We start from the raw sequence: 7900 nt of genomic DNA, 5'->3' as shown, positions 1-7900 counted from the left end.
GGCAATTTCACGGAGCCAAAGGAGACGATGATAATCCAGTTAAATTAAAAAATGTGAATGTCAATGGATCCTCGTTGATCCCCGTTTTAATCCATCTGTGTATTCATACACCCAGATAGTTTACATGATTAGAATTGACTTAGGTTTCTAATGTTTTCAATATATCGCTATGGTGAACTACTCTCTGTAGCCCTTGAGATGTTGACTAAATATTTGGTCATGGTGAAAAAAGAAATGGCCATTTGAAAGCTTTTAAATATAGAGAAGGCTGTTAACCCTGGCTCGGCAGAGTTGCTAGGGATAGGTCACCATGTTGTACATTGTGCAGTACCTCCAGAGTGCTTAATGGAACGGTTAAATGAAGGACTACAGGGAAGGTAACGGGGGGGCTGGTTAGACACAGACATGCACACTCACACATGCGCGCACACACACACACACATTCTTCTCGAGCACCAGCCTACATAGAACCTGTGGTCATGGAATCAACCTCTGTAACCACAAGCCACAGTAAACCTTTCCCATCTGTACCCTTCACTCATATCCCCTTGGTGCAGTTAATCAGGGTTAATGAAAGTTTTATGGCTGCCGTTGTTACCTCTGGACCACTCTTTGTATGATGGTAATGGTTGCTGTGTTATTTCCGCTCCTGATTCTAAACTGTGTGTGTCTACCATGACAAGCAATTTTTAAAAGTGTCTGGTTTGTAGTGCCTTATTTATCACTCCATAAGTGAGGGGGTAGGAGGAGGAGTCTGAGTTTATTGGTCACGTACACAGATGTTATAGCGGGTGCAGCGAAATGCTTATGTTACTAGCTCCTAACAATGCTGTAAAATGTCAAACAAGTACATAAATAAAAATAATACATTATTTTGTTTTAAATATATGAAATCCAATTCACTCAGATAGCACTGTAACAGTAATCAAAATCTATACGTATACACCAGATGAATTTACAGGACAATGACCCAACACACCTCCAGGCTGTGTAAGGGCTATTTGACCAAGAAGGAGAGTGATGGAGTGCTGCATCAGATGACCTAGCCTCCACAATCACCCGACCTCAACCCAATTGAGATGGTTTGGGATAAGTTGGACCACAGAGTGAAGGAAAAGCAGTCAAAACGTGCATAGCATAATGTGGGAACTCCTTCAAGACTGTTGGAATAGCATTCCAGGTGACTACCTCATGAAGCTGGTTGACAAAATGCCAAGAGTGTGCAAAGCAGTCATCAAGGCAAAGGGTGGCTACTTTGAAGAATCTAAAATATAAAATGTTTTTTGATTTGTTTAACACTTCTTTGGTTACGACATGATTCCATATGGTTTATTTCAGAATTTTGATGTCTTCACTATTATTCTACAATGTAGAAAATAGTACAAATAAAGAAAAACCCTTGAATGAGTAGGCATGTCAACTTTTGACTGGTACTGTATATTTGTGAGTTATGTCAAGAATCCAGTAAATAGATAAGTATATGGTGTGTATAAACAGTGTAACTAAAATCCAATAATATAAATACTAGAATGAGCTATGTCGAGAATACAGTATTAAAATACACAGTATAAAAGTGTCCGGAATACAGATATACAGTGCATTTGGAAAGTATTCAGATCCCTTGACCTTTTCCACATTTTGTTACGTTAGAGCCTTATTCTAAAATTAATTAAATAAAAAAACTCATTCATCTACACAATACCCCATAATGACCAAGTAAAAACTTTTTTTTGTTTTAATTTAGCAAATGATTTAAAAACGATATATATATCTTATTTACAATAACTATTCAGATCCTTTGCTATGGGACTCAAAATTTAGATCAGGTGCATCCTGTTTCCATTGATCATCCTCGAGATGTTTCTACAACATAATTGACTTGAAATTGAGCTCAGGTGCATCTTGTTTCCTTTGATCACCTTTGAGATGTTTCTACAACTTGATTGAAGTCCACCTATGGTAAATTCAATTGATTGAACATGATTTGGAAAGGCACACACCTGTCTATATAAGGTCCCACAGTTGACAGTTTATGTCAGAGCAAAAACCAAGCCATGAGGTCGAAGGATTTGTCTGTAGAGCTCCAAGACAGGATTGTGTGGAGACACAGAGCACAGTGAAAGTCCCCAAGAACACAGTGGTCGCCATCATTCTTAAATGGAAGGAGTTTGGAACCACCGAGACTCTTCCTAGAGCTGGCCGCCCGGCCAAACTGAGCAATCGGGGGAGAAGGGCCTTCGTCAGGGAGGTGACCAAGAACCCAATGGTCACTCTCACAGAGCTCCAGAGTTCCTCTGTGGAGATGGGAGAACCTTCCAGAAGGACAACCATATCTGCAGCAATCCACCAATCAGGCCTTTATGGTTGAATGGCCAGACAGAAGCCACCCTCAGTAAGAGGCACTTGACAGCCCGCTTGGAGATTGCCAAAAGGCACCGAAGGACTCTCAGACCATGAGAAAAAAGATTCTCTAGTCTGATGAAACTAAGATTGAACTCTCTGGCCTGAATGCCAAGCGTCACGTCTGGAGAAAACCTGGCACAACCTCTATGGTGAAGCATGGTGGTGGCAGCATAATGCTGTGGGGATGTTCTTCTGTGGCAGAGACTGGGAGACTAGTCAGGATCGAGGGAAAGATGAAGGGAGCAAAGTACAGTGAGATCCTTGATGAAAACCTGCTCCAGAGTGCTCAAGACCTCAAACCTTCTTGCCACAGCTCACATTGATGTGCCATCCTGGATGAACTGCACTACCTGAGCCACTTGTGTGGGTTGTAGACTCCGTCTCATGCTACCACTAGAGTGAAAGCACCGCCAGCATTCAAAAGTGACCAAAACATCAGCCAGGAAGCATAGGAACTGAGAAGTGGTCTGTGGTCACCACCTGCAGAACCATTCCTTTTTTGGGGGTGTCTTACTAATTGCCTATAATTTCCACCTTTTGTCTATTCCATTTGCACAACAGCATGTGAAATGTATTGTCAATCAGTGTTGCTTCCTAAGTGGACAGTTTGATTTCACAGAAGTGTGATTGACTTGGAGTTACATTGTGTTGTTTAAGTGTTCCCTTTATTTTTTTGAGCAGTGTACATCTAGATCTCCTTTACTTCACACACAGACACACATACAAAGCTCTCCCTCCATTTAGCAAATCTGACCATAACTCTATCCTCCTGATTCCGACTTACAAGCAACAACTCAAACAGGAAATACCAGTGTAGGTCCGATGAAGCGGATGCTAAGCTACAGGACTGTTTTGCTAGCACAGACTGGAATATGTTCCTGGATTTATCAGATGGCATTGAGGAGTTTACCACATTAGTTACCGGCTTCATTAATAAATGAAATGATTACGTCTTCCCCACAGTCACCGTACGCCATGCAGGAGCCATGGATTACAAGCAACATCCTCGTTGAGCTAAAGGCTAGAGCAGCCACTTTCAAGGAGCAGGACACTAACCCAGCTGCTTTTAATCATGAAACATACACCACCACCTTTCCTCTTCCCGGAGAGTTCTTTATTGCGCAATGTACTGAGAACCCAGCTGGCCATATGGACGGGGACAGTATCTCCGGAGAGAGCCATGATTCATTGAATACCTCTTCACTGCCAGCGGCGTCATGGAGCAGCCTCTGAGAAGTTCAATTGCCCTGGGGGGTACGAACAAAGGATCCATTTCGGGAAAGTCGTATTCCTGGTCGTAATGCTGGTGAGTTACAGCCACTCTGATATCCCAAAATTATTTCCGGCTGTAATAACAAACAAAAAACCTTCTGGGATAATAATGTAAGAAACAACACACAAAAAAACAAAATACTGCAATGTTGCTTAGGACCTAGAAGCAGAGCTGCCATGTCTGTCGGTGCAATCTTCAATGTGTGACTGTGTGGGTAGAGTTCAGTGCGTGTGCATAGAGTCAGTGCAAGTGAGTTAGTACAGAAAAGGGTCAATGCAGGTAGTCCGGTAGCCATTTGATTTGACATTTAGCAGTCTTGTTTGGAAGTCTTATGGCTTGGGGATAGAAGCTGTTTAGGGTCCTGTTTCCAGGCTTAGTGCATTGGTACGGCTTGCAACGCAATAGCAGAGAGAACAGTCTGTGGCTTCGGTGGCAGGAATCTTTGACAATTTATGGGGCCATCCTCTGACACCGCCTGGTATAGATGTCCTGGATGGCAGGTAGCTCGGCCCCAGTAATGTTCTGTGTCGTATGCACTTCCCTCTGTAGCACCTTGCAGTTGATGCATACCAAGCGGTGATGGGGCCAGTCAAGATGCTCTTGATGGTGCAGCTGTAGAACCTTTTGAGGATCTGAGGGCCCATGCAAATCTTTTCAGCCTCCTGAGGGGGAAGAGGCGTTGTCGTGCCCTTGCCCGACTGTGTTGGTGTGTTTGGACCATGATTGATCCTTAGTGATGTGGAAACCGAGGAACTCGAAGCTCTCGTTGTCACGCCCTGACCTTAGAGATCCTTTTAATTCTCTATTTGGTTAGGTCAGGGTGTGACTAGGGTGGGCAATCTATATTTTCTATTTCTTTGTTGGCCTGGTACGGTTCCCAATCAGAGGCAGCTGTCTATCGTTGTCTCTGATTGGGGATCATATTTAGGCAGCCTTTTCCCACCTGTTTGTGGGATCTTGTTTTTGTGTAGCTGCCTGTGAGCAGCCCAGAATGTCACGTTTAGTTTTCTTCTGTATTGTTTTTGGTGAGTTTCATATTTATTAAACATGTGGAACTCTAAGTACGCTGCGCCTTGGTCCATTCATTCAGACGATCGTGACACTCGTCCCGCTCCACTACAGCCCCGTTGATGTGAATGTAGTCCACAGTCAGCTCCTTTGTCTTACTGACGTTGAGGGAGAGGTTGTTGTCCTGGCGCCAGGTCTCTGACCTCCTCCCTATAAGCTTTCTCATCGTCGTTGGTGATCAGGCCTTCCACCGTTGTGTTGTTAGCAACCTTAATGATGATGGCGTTGGAGCCATGTGCAGCCGCGCAGTCATGGGTGAACCTGGAAGTACAGGAGGGGACTAAGCACGCACCCCTGTGGGGCCCCCGTTTTGAGAGTCAGCGTTGCAGATGTGTTGTTGCCTACCCTCACCACTTGGAGGTTGCCTACCCTCAGTCTAGGATCCAGTTGCAGAGGGAGGTGTTCAGTCCCAGGGACTTTAGCTTAGTGATGAGCTTAGATGGCACTATGGTGTGGAACGCTAAACTGTAGTCAGTGAACAGGTGTAGGTGTTCCTTTTGTCCAATTTGGAAAGGGCAGTGTGGAGTGCAATTGAGATTGCATCATCTGTGAATCTGTTGGGGCAGTCTGTGAAATGGAGTAGTTCCAGGGTGTCTGGATGTGAGCTATGACCAGCTTTTCAAAAAATGTAATGGCTACAGATGTGAGTGCTATGGGGTTAAATGACATTTTTCTCCCTGACCCAATCTGTAATACCTACATGTTTCAAGAAGACCACCATAGTCCCTGTACCCAAGAATACCAAGTTAAGACACCAGTTGGTCAGCGTATGCTCTGAGTATGCTTCCTGGTAAGCCATCTGGTAAGGTCTTACTCACATTGGCTACAGAGAGCGTGATCGCATAGTCATGCAGAACAGCTGGTGCTGTCATGCATGGTTCAGTGTTGCTTGCCTTGAAGCGAGTATAGAAGGTATTAGCTCGTCTGGTAGGCTTGTGTCACTGGGCAGCCCATGGCTGGGTTTCCCTTTGAAATCTGTGATAGTTTTTAAGCCCTGCCACATCCAAAGAGCGTCAGAGCCAGTGTAGTAGGATTTGATCTTAGTCCTGTATTGACGCTTTGCGTGTTTGATGGTTCGTCAGAGGGTGTAGCAGGATTTCTTAACTACTCATGGTGTGATTGTGATAATATACAGAAACTCAAGTCCTTTTGTTCATCAACCTAGAATACCTCAAAATCAAATACCTTCCAAGAGAATTCTCTTCGGTTATAGTCACAGCCATGTATAGTCCCCCTCAAGCCGATACCACGACGGCCCTCAAGGAACTACACTGAACTTTGTGCAAACTGGAAATCGCATATCCTGAGGCCGCATTTATTGTAACTGGGGATTTGAACAAAGCAAATCTGAGGAAAACGCAAACAAAGTTCTATCAACACATTCATTGACTGTAGTACTCACGCTGATAAAACACTCGACCACTGTTACTCCCCCTTCTGGGAAGCCTACAAGGCCCTCCCCAGCACTCCCTTTGGCAAATCAGATCACAACAAACATTTTCTCCTCCCGTCCGACAGGCAGAAACTCAAACAGGAAGTACCCGTGCTAAGGTCTATTCAACACTGGTCTGACCAATCGTAATCCATGTTTCAAGATTGTTTTGATCATGTGGACTGGGATGTGTTCCAGGTAGCCTCTGAGAATAACATTGACGTATACAAAGACACTATAACTGAGTTCATCAGGAACTGTATAGGGGATGTTGTTCCCACTGTGTCTATTAAAACCTACGCAAACCAGAAACCGTGGATAGATGGCAGAATTTGCACAAACCTTCTTCGCCCACTTTGAGGACAACACAGTGCCACCGACATGGCCCGCTCCCAAGGACTGTGGGCTCTCGTTCTCCGTGGCCGATGTGAGTAAGACATTTAAGCGTGTTAACTCCCAAGCCGGCAGCCCTAGCTGCATCCTCAGAGTGTCACGTTCCTGACCTATTTATGTTAGTTTGTTGTATGTGTTAGTTGGTCAGGACGTGAGTTTGGGTGGGCATTCTATGTTTTCTGTTTCTATGTTGGTTTATGGGTTGCCTGGTATGGCTCTTAATTAGAGGCAGGTGTTTGGCATTCCTCTAATTGAGAGTCATATTTAGGTAGGTTGTTTCACAGTGTTCGTTGTGGGTGGTTGTCTCCTGTGTCAGTGTTTGTCGCACCATACGGGACTGTTCGGTTTGTTTGTTCATCGTCATTTCTGTGTAGGCTATTTTCCCTGTTCGTGCGTTCTTCGTGTTTATGTGAGTTCGTCGTCCAGGTCTGTCTACACCGTTTGTTGTTTTGTTAGTTTATAGTCAAGTTCGTGTTTTCGTGTTTTCTTTAAATAAATTATGTGTTCACAACCCGCTGCGCCTTGGTTCCATCACTACTCCTCCTTTTCGGTTGAAGAGGAGGAGGACCACCGTTACACAGAGCATTCGCACATCAGCTGGCTGGAGTATTTACTGACGTATTCAATCTCTCCCTGTCCCAGTCTGCTGTCCCCACTTGCTTCAATATGTCCACCATTGTACCTGTACCCAAGAAAGCAAAGGTAACTGAACTAAATTACAATCGCCCCGTAGCACTCACTTCTGACATCAGGAAGTGCTTTGAGAGACTAGTCAAGGATCATATAACCTCTACACCTCGACCCCCTTTAATTTGCATACCATCCCAATAGATCCACAGATGATGCAATCGCCATCACACTGCCCTATCCCATCTGGACAAGAAGAATGCCTATGTAAAAATGCTGTTCATTGACTATAGCTCAGCCTTCAATACCATAGTTTAGCCAGCAGCATACCACCCTGCATACCACTGCTGGCTTACTTCTGAAGCTAAGCAGGGTTGGTCCTGGTCAGTCCCTGGATGGGAGACCAGATGTTGCTGGAAGTGGTGTTGGAGGGCCAGTAGGAGGCACTCTTTCCTCTGGTCTAAAAAAATATCCCAATGCCCCAGGGCAGTGATTGGGGATACTGCCCTGTGTAGGGTGCTGTCTTTCGGATGGGACGTTAACCTGTTGAGGATGGGGGCGCTGTTGTCACTATTTATGCTAATCGTGTAATTTTTGAAACGGCTTCCCACAAAATTCTTGATCGTACAATTTGCATATTATTATTATTATTGGATAGAAAACAGTCTATAGTTTCTATAGGAGTTGAAATTTTGTCTCTAAGT

The sequence above is a fragment of the Salvelinus fontinalis genome, chromosome 10, assembly GCF_029448725.1.
Source record: "Salvelinus fontinalis isolate EN_2023a chromosome 10, ASM2944872v1, whole genome shotgun sequence".
In the NCBI taxonomy this organism is placed as follows: Eukaryota; Metazoa; Chordata; class Actinopteri; order Salmoniformes; family Salmonidae; genus Salvelinus; species Salvelinus fontinalis.
The sequence above is the reverse complement of the archived record's forward strand: the minus strand, read 5'-3'. Positions refer to the sequence as shown.